Source organism: Lissotriton helveticus, chromosome 10 (assembly GCF_964261635.1).
Source record: "Lissotriton helveticus chromosome 10, aLisHel1.1, whole genome shotgun sequence".
Classification (NCBI taxonomy): Eukaryota; Metazoa; Chordata; class Amphibia; order Caudata; family Salamandridae; genus Lissotriton; species Lissotriton helveticus.
Genome location: NC_136071.1, coordinates 1181566616 through 1181583531, shown reverse-complemented (window position 1 = coordinate 1181583531; position 16916 = coordinate 1181566616). Strand labels below are relative to the sequence as shown.

Below are 16916 nucleotides of genomic sequence, written 5' to 3'. Positions count from 1 at the left end.
CACTATATTAGTCTTAGTCTAACAGGTGTCATGTGATGTCTATGAATTAAATGTCTGGATGCCGAGACTCGAATAATGGTGATTAAAAAACCTGTACACGTGTCTGTATTAAATTTCCGAATGTTGGGAAAAGTTAAAGCAAGAAACTAGACCATCGTAGTAAGTGATAATTCAACCTCTCTGTGAATACGATGTCTAACATGATTTCAATGTTCTCACTAAAACACCATGGTATTGAGATCCTTCTTTTAGAGAAGAATTTCATTATGTATAAGCGCTGTTATCTTGGGAACGCATGGTGGTGTCTGAATGATTATTCTTATCCATACGCTTTACTGCAGGCAATATCAGAATTTACTTATTTGCCAGTAATATACCCAAATTGCAGTCTTGTGGATAGTGTATGGGGCGTAAATGTTTACAATGACATCCACGGAATGTCATCATTCAATCCTGACTTGTGGGTTTGCAATTTGTACACCCACCTTTGTTCTCGTTTAAATAGGAACATGCTTGTGTCGACAATATGTACTGGAATTGTTGGTTGTTCCAGAACTGTCCACCTTATATCTGTAGGAAGATGTTGTGCCAGTAAAAAATGACTCGTGAGTCTGGTGGCCAGTTTGTTACACCTTATAGAACTTTTGTGCTCAGATATTCGCAGCTTAACTTTGCGAGTTGTCATACCGACATACATCTTATTGCACGGACACTTAATCAAATAGATTAGATTCGCGCTATTGCAGTTGGTGAACTTGCGTTGTTCCCAAGCTCGTTCCAACCCAATGTCAATTGTTGTTGTTTTTGATGTCTGGGGACAGGCCGCACATTGTCCACAGGGGTGGTGTCCTGTATCTGCGGGCATGTCCCACAGGGTGCCCACGGCTCTCGGTATCTCACTTTTAGGTCTTGTGTGGACTAGTCTGTCCTTCAAGTTTTGTGCTCTCTTATATGCGAAAAGTGGAAGAGGTAAAGTATCTTGTCCAGTATTGAGAATACCCCAGTGTCTCTTCACAATCTTAGTAATTTGATTTGAAAATGTACCAAAAGTACTCACGCATGTCATGCGTTCAGTCTTGGGTTTCGGAGGTAAGATTTCGAGCAAACTGGCACGATTATTGTTTGCAGCTCTTTTTTGGGACAGCTGGATTAGGTTTGTTGGATATTCTTTAAGTGCCAGATCTCTAGATAGACATCGAGCATGTGTTTGGAAAGATACGCGGTCAGAGCAGTTCCTCTGTATACGCAAAAATTGCCCATAGGGTAGATTGTCCCGTAGTGACTTAGGGTGGCAACTATTATAATTGAGCAACGAATTGCGTGCCATAGGTTTGCGGTAGAGTTCTGAAGTCAAACCGTTGGATGTTCCGTGAATTAGTAGATCCAAAAATGCCAAACTCTCTGAATTGAATTCCATAGTAAATTTCAAGAAACGATTCCTTTTGTTGATCCATTCGTGGAACTCCTTTAACTGTGTTACACTCCCACACCACACGACAAAAATATCGTCGATGTAGCGCTTCCAAGTCCGCAGACACCCAAGATGGGGATTGGTGTCTGCGAACACATGCTCCTGCTCGAAGTGGTGCACATACAGATTAGCGAGACTTGGGGCAAAAACGCTGCCCATGCTGGTCCCGCTAATCTGTAAGTAGAGATTTTCCTCAAACCGGAAAAAGTTCTCAGTCATAGCTATCGTAGCTAGGGTCATGATCACACTGACAGGTGTTATGGAATTAAGATCTCTAGCTGATAGCAATTTCTCTATAACTTCCAATGTCTCAGTTTGAGGGATAGACGTGTGCAAACTTTCAACGTCAAATGACACCAACAAATCAGTTTGTATATTGAAGTCAATATTAGGCAATAACCTCAGCACATCCTTCGTGTCCTTAAGGAAGGTAGGCATTTCTCGTACCATAGGTTGAAGGAACACATCGACAAAAGTCGAGAGGGGTTCCAAAAGTGAACCTATCCCCGATATTATCGGACGCCCCGGTGGAGGGCGTGGGATTTTATGGATTTTGGGTAACTGATAGAAATAAGGTACAGTTGGATTAGGTGTGCAGAGAAATTGTCCTTCCTTAGGTGTAATCCACCCCTCACTCAACGCCTCTTCGACAACATGGCCAATTGCCTTTGTTAATCTCTCAGTAGGATCTACAGAGAGTTTGCGGTATGACCTTGTGTCGTTGAGTTGTCGTAAGCACTCGTCGCGGTATGTTTCAGTGTCTAGTATAACAATCGCGCCCCCCTTGTCGGCGGGTTTGATAACAATCAAGGGATTGTCGGCCAAAGACTTAACCGCATCTTGTTCCTGCCGTGATAAGTTAAAAAAGACTTTCCGTCTGTTTTTGAACAGTTCTTGCAAATCATGGTCCACTGCCTCCTCGAAGGTCAACACTTTCGGTGGTAGGCCTATTGTAGTGGGATTGAAAGTTGACGGTTTCTTGAGATCTGTATTTTCATATTTGGTCTGATCAGCTCCTTTTGGTTTGTTTAAAAACATGTAATGGAGTCTGATTTTCCTGTAGAACTTCCCCATTTCAATCTGTGCTTGAAACGGGTCATTCACACTGGTAGAGACAAAGCCCAAACCTTTATTCAGTGTCAGTTCTTGAGTCTCAGTGATGGGTTGAGTACTCAGATTGATTACTAGACTGGGGCTGAGGTCCCTGCTTGTTCCTGCGGGATCTTTTTCCCGCTCCTCAGGTCCATGGTCTGAGGTTGAAGATTCCACCGGACTTGTCCTTGACGAGATGTTCTTTGTCGGCCTCTTCTGCCTGATCCTAAAAAAGGCTGTTGGTTGTAGTTTCCAAATAATTGTGGTGGAGGGCCATATGGGTTAGGTATTTGAGCAAATGGAGGTGGCCCCCAAGGCATGGGTTGCCACCAAGGAGGATATTGAGGCTGAGAAGCATAACCTTTCCAGCCTTTCCTGTTGCTGCCCCTCCCCCTTTGTTGGAAAGGTGTACCGCCAGAGATTGAACTATCAGAGTCACTTGATAACCCGTCTGAACTGGAGCTACCGTAATTTGATGCTCCCTTTTGTCCAGTTGTTATGTTGGTTGGGGGTACATAGTCCTCACTAGTATAGGGATACACTTTGTCCATGGCGAATTTCGCTAGGTCTTTCTTAAACTTTTCGAGTTTCGTGAACAAAATGGAGTCTTTAAACTCTTTCGCTGTTTTGTTACCGTCTTCTTGTTGTTTAGAAAACACTTTGGTTGAGGAAATTGTGGCTTTAATCTGGCCCTCTAAGATCTGGATTTCCACCAAAATCTTATCTGCAGTTTTCTTAGCAGTTTTAATGACGGGGGTCTTGACAACTTGTTGTTAAACTTAGAACACGTGAAATGCGCATTTCACTCCGTTTTAGACTGTGTATGATTAAAATCTGCTCTGATTCTGCTGGCGGTTTTCCCGACATGATCGGTATAACCTACAACACAATGCTAGTTACATCGGAGAAATCGTGTACTTGTTATGTTAACGCGATGATCAGTCACTTCCAGAGCGCCCATTTTGCGATGACCAGGCATTGTGTCTAGTTAGTGGATAATGAGATTAAAGACGATGTTTCAGGAGTGATGAATAGGCTACTTTTTTAGCTAATGGATAATGAGATTAAACACATTACACCTGAAAGTACGATCGGCTTTCTTTAAATGAAATTGATGCACTTATAACAGTTATTATATCTTTCCTCGATCTGTTTCCTCTTTCCCTTCCTCTCCCCAGAGCGGTGCTCCGTCTATACCTGCGCTGTAGCCAGGTGAGGTGGGGTATGAATTCCCCATAATTTGGGTGAGTGAAGTAATTTGGTTTCTTAAAATACCATCTCTTTAAACATTATTGCTATAAAAATGGCACTTAATGTAATAGGTCTACTAATTGAGACCCACTGACCAATACAATTATTGGCTACTCATAATTTCACACATAAACTATGTGGTTTGCAAACTGTCTCAAATGTTAATGTGTTTCATTGTATTTTATTATTTTTTTGCCCTGTTTTGCCACTGTGATGATCGGGATCTTCTGAACTGGCGAATTTCAGGTGACATCTTTTTCATATTTTCTAATTCTTAAACACTGAAGCAGTAGCAATAATATAGGTCCTGATGAAGCAGGCGGAGATCTCGAGACTCCACGTTACCGCAGAAACATGTTGACCTCTTTACCATCTGGGTAGTTATTTGTATAACACTACCTTGCACTGTTTTTTAGCATTGGGTATGGATAGGATACCATTAAATTACATTTTTCCACTTTCATAACCCATTTTATATCACTCACGTTCTATGCACTATCATTTTATTTATTTTCTTTTGCACTGCTAGTCATTTACCTGCCTGATGCAGTTTACAGTACTCCCTCAATTATAGATCCTCTCCGTTTGATTGGGTGGCAGATCACCCAGTCTGATTGTGGTTATATCTCACAAACCTTCGGTTGAAGGATCCCAAATGATGTAGGGCGGCACAGGATGGGTATCTGATGGGAATCAATTGATGGTCACGTTGTATCATTTCCATATGGACTTCGTGACTGCTCCCTAATGAAACACTCCATTTTGAGACAGTTTATGCACTTTATATTGATTGACCTCCTGATATCTTTTGTTCTTTCATGCCTTTAAGGCCACCATACGGGGACACATTACCTCCCTGGCGATAGCGAGAAGCAGGACGGCCTATAAGCTGGAGGCTGACCTATCGGGCGAGATCAAGCGGGCGGAGGCGCTGGACAAGGACCGACCTTCCCTGGCGTCCAGACGGAAGTTGGCAAACCTTAGGGGACAACTTCGCCTTCTGCGCACCAACAAGGCGGAGCACTCCCTACTGGCGCTCAAACAAAAATACTACGAAGGGGGAGACAAGGTGGGACGTCTTCTGGCGGGACGACTGAGGGCGAGAGCGGCCAGAACCCATATTGCTACTATACGACGCCAGGATGGCACTAGTGCCGTCACTGAAAGAGCCAAACAGAATGCCTTTGTAGCTTACTACACATCCCTGTACGCGAACGACTCCACGTCGGTGGAGGCGCGAGCGGCTGTCCTCGCTGAATACAAGGGGACTCCGTTGTCACCGGCATGCGCGAGGGAGCTGGAAGAGCCCATCCTGGAGGACGAGGTCTCAGCGGCCCTTAAAGATCTTCCCACCGGGAAAACCCCGGGGCCAGATGGCTTCCCACTGACCTTCTACCGAATCTTCCAGGCTCAGCTTCGCCCTCATTTGCTGAGGCTGTTTCACTCTTTCTCGGACTCATCTGGTCCGTCCCCTGATATGGGAATGGCAGAGATCGCGTTGATACCGAAGCCGGGGAAGGATCCTGCGCTCTGTCCCTCCTACCACCCCATCGCTCTCCTAAACACCGACCTGAAGATCTATACCAAGATACTGGCCAAACAATTTGACCCTTGCATGCCGGGACTGGTGAACCCTGACCAGGTGGGGTTCATCCGGGACCGGCAGGGGGATAATGTACGCAGACTGGCACACTTGGTGGGCAAGGTGCGGCACTGGGACATTCCGGCCTGCCTTCTCTCGCTCGATGCGGAGAAGGCCTTCGACCGGATGGACTGGGCCTTCCTAGGGCAGGTCCTCCAGAAAATGGGTCTAGACCCCAAAATGATAGCGAGTATCATGGCCCCGTATCTAGGACCACAGGCCAGAATCAGGGTGAATGGTCAATTAACGCCACCGCTGACGATACACAGAGGCACGAGGCAGGGGTGTCCACTCTCGCCGCTCCTGTTCGCCCTCGCAGTAGAACCCCTTGCGGCACTGATAAGACGAGACCCTAGAATACATGGAATTGCCCATGGGGGGAGGGACAACAAGGTGGCGCTATTCGCGGATGACCTGATCCTCACCCTTACACACCCCCGTGAATCCCTCCCAGCGGTCCACGAAGTGCTTTGCCTATTTGAACAAGCGTCGGGCCTTAAAATAAACCACACTAAATCTTGGGCGCTCAACCTCACCGTGCCTGCGGCGGATATTCCCCTCCTGAAGGAGGCTGTGCCCTATCAATGGGCGGAAAGTCATATCAGGTATCTGGGCCTTACTCTCGCCCCCCACCTAGACTCCTGGTCCTCGGCGAACTGGACGGAGTGTCGCAAAGCGGTGTTAGAGGACCTTCGGAAGTGGAAGCCACTGATGATTTCATGGCTGGGACGCCTTAATGCTGTTAAGATGTCGATCCTCCCTAGAATTTTATATCTGTTCCAATGCCTACCCACTCCTATCCCGCTCCACTGCATTCGGAGTATACTGGCTACCTTTTTTCACTTAAAGATGGAGATGCAGCCAGTGTAGCCTATGCATTTAGGCTGCATTATTTTCTCTCTATCTCTTAAGTGTCTATGCAGGCAGTAGTGAATAATGGTGAATAATATCCACATAAGAAGATATGCTCCGGGGTTCCTATATTTGGCCGGGACTATTCAAGTGCTTATGACTTATCATAAAGAGTGGACATGTTCGAGGTTGCTGATACCATCTGCTACCCTGTTAAGGTTAGGGGTTCAGATGGGACACAGTGAGCTAGCTAGGAACCAGGCGAACATTCTCTTATGGTATGAGTGAACTGAGTCCCCATATGTTGAAGTCTATGTTGTCCAGAGACACAACACAACTTAATTCATAGGAACCATATAGCAAGATTAATTTTACCTGGCTCATATGGCATGGGTTCAGAGTTGTCCTGGTTTTCAGGAGCGGTGTTTGCTGGTTTTGCTGCTTAGTTAGTGCGGGTGAAAAAAGGAATGCAAAATCTCGACAACAGAGCCACTAAGGTGGCTAGTTGAGGATTCTGCGGAATTCCCTTGAGGTGCAACATCGAACAAAGGTAGCCAAACTATCGACCAAAAAATTACAGCGACATCCAAGATTTCAAAGAACAGGCCAAAGCCTTGAGTACCAGATTGCAACACTGAGGCTACCCAAAAGTCTGAATGACGAGGCCAGTAAACAGGCACAAATTCAGAACCGGGAAGGACTGCTAGAAGCCAAGCTATCCACAGAAATGCCCATTGCCCTCACTTGCGTTGTTACCTACAATTCTGTAGCAAATAAGGTTTTCCATATCATCAAAAGAAACTGGAAGATACTGCACACTGGCAATCTCAATGGGAAAACCCTTACTCTCATACAGAAGGGCCAGATCCATAAAAGACACTCTGGTATCCACCCCCCCTGCGCTACCTTTGATACTTCCCAACACAGTCAAGAATGCATGGGGTCTCCCCAGCATTGTAGGCCACTTCCCATACGGGAATTGCAGTGTCTGTCACATCACTGAAACCACAAAAGGCTTACAACTAGGACCCGGCAAGACTTGACAAATCAGACAGCACACCAATTGTAACACTGCTAATGCCATCTACCGCATTGTTTGCCCATGTGGCCTCACATACATTGGCATGACAAGCCAGAAGGTGAGATCTCGCATATGCGAACACCGCAGCACTATTCAGTGTAATAAAAACACCACACGACTAACCAATCACTTCCTTGAGGCAGGACACACCACCAATGATATGGGTTCGGTTGTGATTGAAACACTTGACCCTAAGATCCACAATATTCAGGGTAGCCTGCTAGAAAAGGAACAACATTGGATCTATTGCCTATCTAGCCATCTGCAAGTTTAATGGTACATTCTCTATTTGTGGAAATTTATTTTGTCTTATTTGTATACATTTTATTCTGGAATGTACAGCTTTTATGCATTATCGAAATAAAGCTATTTTGACTGATTGACTATCTAGCCATCTGACAGGCTTCAGGGCTCGACAAATCCACTCGACCGCTCGCATTTGCGAGGTAAATTTTATGAGTTCGAGCTATTTTTAGGTCCTACCTGCCCTTTCTGGCAAAAGGGCGAGTAGGAAAATATACTAACTTTTGTCCTCAGTCTTTGAAAACGGAGCAAATGTGACAAAATGACAATATTTAAAGGCCTTTTAATTGCTCACAAAGAAAATGAGCAATAAAGATGCCTTTAAATCTTGTTATCTTGTCACATTTGCTCCGCTTCCAGAGACGGAGGTCAAGTAGGTTACTGTTAGGTCGAGGAAATTTTTCAAGGTACTAGACCTGCAGGACTAGTACAATTTTTCAGATTTGTCGAGCCCTGGGCTTGAACGATAACATCCCATGGGACTCCTTAAGCAAATCAGTTGAGTGACGCTTCATCCTTACACACTGCATATTCAGAGTCTTCTAACAACATTATACTGGCAATCTGCCCCCCTGCTGTGGACCCCTGCATATCTCCCCCTCCCCTTCCGCCCAGATCATGGTGCTCGAGACCTTGCTACATTCAGACTACACTTTTTCTCATGGCACTAACTATGTGGTCAAAATGATTGAGCCGCTTGCCTCCCCACCACTCTTTAGTCAGTGGCTTTGTGTTAATCGTGCATCTTCATGCACTTCTAGGGGGCACATATTTAAACAGGCGCTCACCTATGCGCGGTCACCATCTTGTTTCTTGTGGGCACATTTTCATACAGACGCTTACTCATGCATGGTCGGCATCTTGTTCCTTTAAGTCTATAGTTTCATTGCGCAATGTCTATGGGGTCAGCTCTTATGTTATCCGCTCCCCTTCTAAGTTTTGGCGTTCACTCCCTGCACGTTTTCTAGGTGCCCTCTTTTAAGCAACTCTCAAGGTGCATTTCTCAAATGGCATATAACTAACCGGACACTCATAAAATTGTGGTGTCTCCACACCCAACATGGCGCTCACACTTGAGCCGTTCAGCTCTAACCCTCATATGCACCTCATGATGCCTGATAGACAGAGCTGTTACATGCAGGACCCCAACACTTCCAACATGGCGCTCACACATGCCCCCTGCTACCATGCACACCAGGTCTCGCTTCCAATGCTGCTGACTTCACACTTACGCACACGGACGCCACGGTAACAGCCCTCACATACCGGGCACCACCACCAGAACACCAGCAGCCAGGATCACGTGAGCCGAATAGGTGGTAGCGGGTGACGCGTCTTGATGAAGTAAGGCTTTTAATCCTCCTCTTTCCTGCGGGAGCTCTCCCTCCCTTTCTACTCTGCGATATCTTACATGACTTTGCACTGATGGTACTTTATCACCTTCTTGTCATTTGCAGAGTGTGTCCATAGACGGTACCCCTCCCGAACACTGATATTCCTGCCCAACACACTCATTCGACAACCAGCCTACCAGGCACCATAGTGCCTCCCCACCATGGGGTACTCTATACATTTTAGCAGCATGCCGATGTCAGTTCACTATACTTAGACACACTATACTAGCATGCTGCGCCCTAGCCACCACCCCTTGGGAGATATATGTGCACTGAGCGTATTCACTATATTTCTCACACGGCGCACAGACTACGGCTATACTCACTGTTTGTGCCTACTTACCTGAGACTAGCACTTAGGCACTAAATATAATGCTATAACAATGCAGAATATTACACAGAAGGTTGCATTTCATGTTGCATGTTTGTCTTTGTGTTTTGTCCTGTCCTTTTTATCTCCACAGGTTTTTACAGTGGGTTCGTAAGTATACAAACTCCACTGAGCACTGTCAACACACCTTAGCATGTGTGTTGTTCATTGCACCTTTCACTTAGCATTATTTTTGTCATTCACGCACTTTTCACCCGGTCCTGATGAAAGCCCATTCATATTATCATCTAGGGCTGAAACATGAAGATTTCGTTGTTGAAAACTACTTCTCCAGTAGTTGCACCACATATTTTAACTTTATCCTGGGCCGCCATTAATAAACACAATGGGCAAGGATTCCCAGAGATACTTTTAACTTTCACTACACCACTTCACATAAAATGCACCACGCCAGCTCCTTTGTAATCAGGCATCATAGTACAACCGGGGGCATTCGGCCACCCGGTTGGGACCCCAGTGATGAAGCATGACACCAACGAGGTTGGTGTGTGAGGGGTCTTTTAAAAAAACTAATTGTTTTTTGGCACTTTACATAATACCAGTGAGTATTGAATTCTCTTTGAGTAGGTTCGTCCACATTGTTTTTGCAAGTAACAAGAAAGCTCAGCCACCTTTCATCATGCACTTAATGCAGGGAGCAGTCAACAGAGGAGCTAATGTGAATGTAGCACTCTGGAAGGAATGTAGGGCACAAATCTCCTAATAAGGTATCCTGGGCTAGCTTTAAAGTGACTTGAATAAGATCCTCTTCCTGACAGGCAGCTAGAGTAAAGAGTTAAGAACAGGAGAGATGGTAGTGCGGCTAGGCAAACGCAGGAGAATCTTTGCAGCAGCCTTCTCAACCACCTAATGGTGACCTAACAAGGGTTCAGAGACACCGAGGTAGAGGGCATTAGCGTAATCCAGGCGTGATGTATTCAAAGCATAGATAATTGTTTTCCTGCAATGCAGGCATAAAAAGAACAGATATTTCCTAATAGTGCGCAGCATTCGCCCACTACCATAGACATCTGAAATTGCATGGGAAAGTGAGGGAGGGGACACTAGTGCAGAGGGACAGATGTCTTCTCACCAGTTTTAGCCATGGGATCCAAACAGAATAATCCCTTTTTTATCGGTTTTGCATTTGAGCTGGCTGCACTGCCTCTACTCAGAGACTGCAAGGATGTAGTCCATGAATGTGGATTTAATCGAATATGAAGGTCCATCAGAGGTAAAAAGCAGTTGAAGGGTAAGCAAGTTTATCCAACCTACAGAAATGTCAAATACATCTGTAGAGAAGCTAATGATTGTGAGTGTGTCATTCCTGTCATGATTTGGAAGAAGCGCTGAGGTGATTTGCAAGCTTTTCACAAGGTACTTTTTCTCTGTTGCTGTAAAAGGCTTCTTTAGCACAGATTTAATTTTGCAGTATAGGAGGTCAGGTATAATAATAACTTAATATAATACTGCTTAGTCTTTTAAGTCAATGCATCTGCTAAGTTCGCAAAGTGTTTGAAAGCTTTTTTGAAATTAAAATACAGCTCTTTTCCAGATTCCGGAGGAGGTTTTTATTAACATGTAATACTGAAGCAGTTCCGAAAGGTGCAAGAGCATTTATATATGCAGCATATGATGGATAAGACTATTTGATGTATGGGAAAAAAATTCTTGCAGCTTGCTTATTTTGCTCGTCATTTTTCTTTGTAGGCTAAAGGCCCAGGGCTTTTTTCCCCTTATTTATAACTGAATAAATACTGCTCTGCCTATTTTCAATGTGATTCCCACAATGGTTTTGTTTCACTCCAGTGCTTGGCTACACACGCACCTTCTTTTAGGCTCCATTTTATTTGCTCTGTTAGATTGTGGTGTTATTGGTTCCTTCACCTAGCTGGCAACAGTTTGAGGAATATCTATGACTACTTTTCAGCAGTTTCATTTCTAGATTGTGAAGTTCTTTATGGTCCTATATGTTGCTCGTGACAGCTAATTCATTACATCGATCCTGTCTCTGGCACTGTTTATCAAGTCCAGGCTGAAAGCACCTGCCTTGAATATTTTTGGCATTGCTAATAACTTGTTATTACTTGATGAGTTTGGCTCATGCTATCTTCCCAGTCCCTGTATGGGAAGATTGCAAAGGGGGAGGACTGGCATTAACCTATGTATTTTTCCTTCACGTATCCGTCCCTTATCATGACTAAAAAGCATGAGAAGGATCTTGATAACATATCTCTTGGGGCCAGCATGGAAGAGGGAGGTGAATTTTCACAAGAATGCTCTGCTTCTCCTCAAGTTTCAGAGGAAGTTTTTAAAAAAGCCTAACACCTCTTCCTCTTTTAAAAGGTCCAAAAAGGATGTGGACTCTCCCCCAAAACACATTCCTCCTTGATGTTGAAAGATCTCATGCAACAGATTAAAGCGTTGAACCATTTTGTTGCTAAAACCAATGCAACTCTTCAAAGAACTGAGCAAAATTGTATTTGAATGATACAAGACTATCGGCCATGACCAGGAAATGAGTAATGTTGAAGAGTCCATGCCAAATGTTTTCCATAAGGAAATTGAGCAACTTAAAAACATCAGATGACTTGGAAAACAGGATAAATATTCTTAGTCTGTATGATATACCCTTGGGCACTGGAATTATGCGATTATGCGGCTGTGGCATTTTTATGTGCATGATTATGGATCTGCCGCATTTGCCACATGAGCCATCATCTACTGCATAATTTGCAGATTTTAACAAAGAAATGTTTTGTGTTTAGCTCAAACGGTTCAAAAGTAATTAAAATCACAGCGATGTATAACAGCGCCGTGGAAGGGTCTTTGCAAAGGTTTACTTGTCACCTTGCTGTTGCTTATTGCTATGTTTGGATGTTAAACTGAGGTGCAACCTATGCCAAGATAGTGTAAGTGTAACAAGTGTAAAGATTATAAAATAAGTAAAACTATCAGAAAATGTGGCATATTACGCCGCATAATTTGCCTTTTATTGCTGTATTATTTAGCGAATCCTGCCACATAACTTGGCCTTCTCCTTCCACATAATTCCTGAGTCCCTGCGTATACCAGAGGGATTAGAAGTATTCAACATGATCCTAATTTTACAAATGGCTATTCCCTCAATTGTTGATCTGGGAGATCATGATCCATTCAGCATCCAAAGGGCTCATCACTTGGGCCCTATGATCGCTTCTTTATCTAGCACAAGGCCTAGAAGCATAATCATTCTCTTCCATTATTTCACAGAATTGATGGATGTTGTATCAGCAGCTAAAATAAATTGAGAATTGTACTTGTTTTCTCAAGATGTCTCCACTGCTATAGCACTTAGAAGGAAACAACCTCTTTCATTTCACCCACAACTCAAATCCATGAATGCTAGATATGGTTTAGTGCCTCCCTGCTTTTTCAAATTCACATACAAAGATAAGACTTTTATATTTGTTGATCTCAGAGATTTTACCAGACACCGCAGATCTGAAGATATGGAATTGAGTTTTTGTGTTACTTCATGATTTTGTTGTTCTTTTATCTGTGTAAGAACGGTTTAATTACATCTAATATATGAATTATTTCATGGTTTTAGGTGATCCCATGGCTATTCATAATCTGTCTCATTGTTTTTTTTTTATATTTCAGACTGGATTGTTGAATGGTTCCTTGTTCTGTTTCCATTTCCTCTTGTTGTTCGGCTTTTAATTTTTGACCATCCTTATGTCATTATGGGTAACTTAGGAGACTTTTGTAAAAATTATCATTATGATGTTTTTCTATGTTTCTAATGTTTAATATTGAGCTGAATGTTGCATGTTTTTCATGATCTTCCTCTTTTTTTACTTTTTAATTCATCACTCTGGAATATATATTTTTTCTTTCCTTTTCTATCCGTTGGAGTCACCCTGAATTTAGGTGTTCTATAACTCTCACATCCTTCGGGGCGTTTCAATTCATATCCATATTCTTTCGATCACGTATAGTGAATTTTCTTTCCCTCTTTGTCTCATACATGCCTTTGTTAGTCTGTTGGGTATTGTTCCCCACTTCTTATTTTCTTTCTTTCGTATTACTCCCTCCTATTTGTTTTCCTCCTCCTTTTTTTGCTAGGAATTTTACATAATATGCATTTGTTAAGTCAAGTGCTTTTCAATCATATTATTTGTAATGAATCTTAGAATTGCTATGTGAAATGTAAAGAGTTTTAAAAACCCTATTAAGAAACAAATAGGCTTGTCATATTTGGCTAGACCCAATGGTCAGCTAGTTGTATTGCAAGAAATAAATCTTTCTGATATTTAGGCTGTTAACCTTAAGAAACAAAGGCTTGGTGAAGTATTTTTCTCCTCCTCTGTCTCTAATAAGAATGGTGTTTGCATAATTTATCAAAGGAATTTACCTTTTAATTTTATTTCACAAGAAAATTATTCTTAGGGATGGTGGATTTTGGATCAACTCAAAATAGAGGATAAAATCCTTTCAATAATAATTATATATGGCCCTACTCATCCGGATCCACTTTTTGAAAACTAATTTCACACTAAATAAATGAACATTCTGGTTCTCATTTTCTACTAGTTCAAGATTGTAATTAATTAATGGACCCCTTTTTGATAGGCATTCCTCAGCTAGATTTGTTCCTAATAGTGCTTATAAATCATCTAAAAATACAATTTCACATAGCTCCCTATCTGACTTCTGGTGATTGTTTAACCCAGGTCTCTCTTTACTCAACCACTCATAATTCTCAAGCTAGAATTTACTATTTTTAAATTGCACGTATGGTTCAACATTTGGTTAATTTGGAAACTGGCTCAATTCATATTTCTTCCCAGTCCCTTTTTAGACTGACCTAGATATCTGCAGAGCAATAATAGGAAATCTCAAAAGCGGTTTAACATTTCTCTGCTTTCAGATAAGACTCATTACCGCCTACAAAAACCATGTCAAAGAATATTTTGATAATAATAATAATGCAGGGGTCTACTTTTTCTGGGATGCGTTTAAACAGTCTCCAGAGGTTTTAATATTATTTATGGTTCCTTTAAAAAATAAAATGAAGAAAAACAAAATGCATTTATTCTTTACAACATTAAGCAGTCATAACAGAAATACTATCCTTTAAAACATAATAAATCTGATCTGGATGTGCTGATGGCGGCAACAATACAATTTAACAAACACACTACTGAAAAAGCTTGTGGGGTTCTTCTTAAAACTAATGCTAGGTATAATGGTGGGAAGAATCGAGCTGGTTCTTTATTGGCTAATTATTATTATTAACAGGGAAAGCACCGGTTCCAGATGGATTCACAATAGAATTCTATTTGAAAGTTTCATAAATTCGTTTTCCTATGCTATTTAAGCTGATTAATAACTTTTGTTTATGGATCTGTACGTTATTTTTCTGGGGTAAAGATTTTTATGACACCTAAAAAAGACTGGATTTCTCTTTGTGCAAGAACTACAGATCTATTCATCTAATTAATACTAATTATAAAATATTTGCCAAAGCGCTGGCTGTTAGACTAGTTAACTTTTTACCAGACTTAATTGACCTGGTTTTAGAAACATAGGCAATAATTCTTGTACTTTAAAAAAATAATATTAACAAAGCTTCTAAAATTGACCTCCCTATTGCTGTGCTTATTCTCAATGCAATGGAAGCGTTTGACAGAGATAGCAGGCAGTTTCTAATGGAAGCATTGGAGTGGCATGGTTTTGTTCCCATATATTCAGAGCTTATTTCTTTGCTGCCTTCTTCTTTCAAGTTATTATTATTAGTAAATCACATCCAATTCCCTTATTTTCCTCTTAATAGGGATAGTGAGATGTCCTCTGTCTCCTTTACTATATATTCTGGCATTAGAAAGATTTCTCTTTCAGATGAAACAGTTTGAGAGTTTTTCTGACTTTAAAGGTAAATGTTCTGCTCATACAGATGATATTCTTTTGTTTGTGTCAAAACTAGAATTATCAATACCAACTTCCTACACAGAGCTAAAACTCTGAAGTTATAAACTTAATGGCGATAAATCGGACGTTATACCTCGTAATAAACATTGAATGAAAGAGCCATTTGCTGCAGCAAGTTGATCCTCAAATATGACTACGATCGAATGCTTGGGAGTATGGTATTGGAATTCTATTATTAATGTTCTTAAAATGAATATAGAAGAAATAGTAAAGTCTGTCACCTTACTCAAAAATGGTCTCCTTTATATTTATCTTGGTGGGGTCGCACTAACATAATCAAGATGATGGTTCTCACAATTGTAAACTTTTTTCCTATGATGATGCGGGTACATTTTTTAAAATATTTTTTGCTACCTTAAATAGCACAGTATCTAAGTTTATTGGAGTTGTAAGAAGCCTAGAATTTCCCTAGATTAATTAAGAAATCCTGAGATGTCTGGAATTGTTAATTGTCCGGCTTTTTCCACTTATCACAGGGTATTTGAAATTAAGCAAATTCAAGTTAATTTAGTGGATCCTGTCTGCAACGTTGGCAAATTATAATTCTATCTAGAGTGGGCTTTGGTTTTCCATTTTTCTCACAGAAATATGATTCTTATTTCTGATCTGCCCAGGTTTTGCTTGCTCTCTGCTGTCACAGTCTTGTTACCTATTGGTTTTGAATTTATCAACATTTGATAAGTTTTCCAGCAGTCTTAAATTGTATAATAAGTTGAATAAGAAAAATAGTAAAACAATATTGTGGAAAAAGTGGGCGTATAAGCGTATTTTTACAATTTCAGCAATTATTAAAGGATAACTCTATTGTGTTTTTTTTCAGAACTATCCAGCACATACAATCTCTCAAATAATATGTTTACACAATATAATGAACTTAAAGGTCTCCTTCACATTGCAACAGGGTTACTCACCTCTTCTAGCCTTGACGCTCCTCATGTGCAGAATAGCCCAATTTCTAGAAATGTTCTCTCAAAAACTGCTGTCATATACATATTGCTCTGACCATTCCATATGGACATACCTGTTTCTTAATAAAGCCTTGTGTGAATTGGAGTTGCATTGTACTTGTCCAGTTTCCAGCTGAAATAAAATCTGGGCCAAAGTGTATTATATGGCTCTCTCAACTATTTTAACACTAAACTCTGTTTTCCTTCTGTAATGAATTATTGACACTCCAGTTTTTCTATTTAAAACTAAACTCATTCAACAAGATACTTCTTGGGGTTGTGTTGCACATGCTGGTTCATACTTGTTTATGTTTTTCTATGCCCTGTTTTTCAGAATTTGTAACTCATTTATGGACTACCAATGTTTCCTCACCCTTTTCATTAGAGACATTGTTTTTGGGAGGGGTAATCTCTATTTTGTTTTAAAACAAATTGCTATGGAAACTTGGAGACATCTTAATAGCAATTGCTTTACAGGTCATTACCTCAAACTGAAAATCCAAAGAAAATATTTCTGTTAACTGTTGATGGAATTTA

General features: G+C 41.4%; 1 protein-coding gene and 1 long non-coding RNA gene across 4 annotated transcripts in view; one reads left to right on the top strand and one right to left on the bottom strand.

The window, feature by feature from the left end:
* The window catches only part of LOC144784922 (uncharacterized), a 119217-nt gene extending 102678 nt beyond the window's left edge, over positions 1–16539 (top strand). For both annotated transcript variants that reach the window (XR_013601717.1, XR_013601716.1), the window contains one exon: positions 16253–16539. This is a non-coding gene — a long non-coding RNA (uncharacterized LOC144784922). The remainder of the gene's footprint in view (positions 1–16252) is intronic.
* Positions 1–16916, bottom strand: part of LOC144784921 (vomeronasal type-2 receptor 26-like) — a 1049209-nt gene that overhangs the window by 1012290 nt on the left and 20003 nt on the right. The window lies entirely within an intron of this gene.